The sequence below is a fragment of the Rhagoletis pomonella genome, unplaced genomic scaffold (assembly GCF_013731165.1).
Source record: "Rhagoletis pomonella isolate Grant_MI unplaced genomic scaffold, Rhpom_1.0 Rhpom_scaffold_00001, whole genome shotgun sequence".
Classification (NCBI taxonomy): domain Eukaryota; kingdom Metazoa; phylum Arthropoda; class Insecta; order Diptera; family Tephritidae; genus Rhagoletis; species Rhagoletis pomonella.
This window is the reverse complement of record NW_023458555.1, coordinates 14,512,047-14,513,351: the sequence shown is the minus strand read 5'-3', so window position 1 is coordinate 14,513,351 and position 1,305 is coordinate 14,512,047.

Genomic DNA, 1,305 nt, shown 5'->3' with positions numbered 1-1,305 from the left:
TTTTTATTTTTTAATTATGATTTATATATACATACATATGTATGTATGTATGTTTATAAATATTTTTTAATTCGTCCCCATCAGCCACTGCTTTTGCTGTCACCTGTTTGACCACATTGGTTTCACGTTATGGTAATGACGATCAAAAAGGTTCAGTTCTTGGTATTTTCCGTTCGCTGGGTGCTTTAGCGCGTGCTGTTGGCCCTGTTGTAGGCTGCATTTGTAAGTCTTGTGTATACATACATATCGACGGCACTTTGGCAAAACCTCGTATCTCAGAAATCTCGAATACTTCGTATCTCGTAAAATTATTCTTAATTAACTAAAAAGTACTTAATCTTTTATATGCAGTAAAAAAGTTTCTAAGTTTCTATATGTTCCGTCGATATGTATGTACATAGTATATTGACATGAATTTTGTAATTTTTTTTAATTCAAATATTTTGCAGCTTTTTGGTGCGTTGGTTCGCAGTTAACTTACATCACGGGTGGCCTTTTACTGCTGTATCCAGCGTATGCCTTGCAACGTGCAAATCTTTAAATATTTCTCGAATCCATATTACAAAAAAGTATTAAATTAATATTGTTCAGTTTTTCGTGCCAACAATCTTCAAATACATTCAATTGCATAATTAATTTTAACTTCATATATTTTTATACTCACTTTGTTCTTATACTATACAAGTTTGTATATTTAAGAATATTTTATATCATTATTTCATTATGTAGACAAGCATTCAACAATAATTTACAAACCCGTGTGTAAATATGAATATTCAGAACCTTTTATTAAATCTTGTATGTATATTCAGTAATCTAGTGTAAGAAACTTTTATATACTCTCTATAAATATATATATATACATAATATTACACTCATAATAATTGGGAAATACATTTTATTTGAAAGCGTGATTAAAGGAAATGAGATGACGAGGATCCTCTTAGGTTACCTGGACACTGTTCAGTGGACAGTCATACATACCTGGATATGAAGGATTTGCAGACCGATGAAGTGAAATTGTTCTTCACAACTCCAAATAAACTTTCTTCTAACGTTAAAAAGATTTATTTTACTTTCAACAAAACCGTATACTGGTTTCACTTGAAGTTTTGAATTTATTGAATTTTATGCATTTATTTATATACTTGTTAGCAAAAAATACTGTAGTATACTCCAAGCGACTTCCTCGAAATCAAAACATAACGATAAAGCAATGGAGATGTTCCGAATTCAGTAACGTAATAGAGTAACCACGCAGTAGTAGATTATTTTTTCGTTTTGCTTTCCACCTTCGCCGCCCGC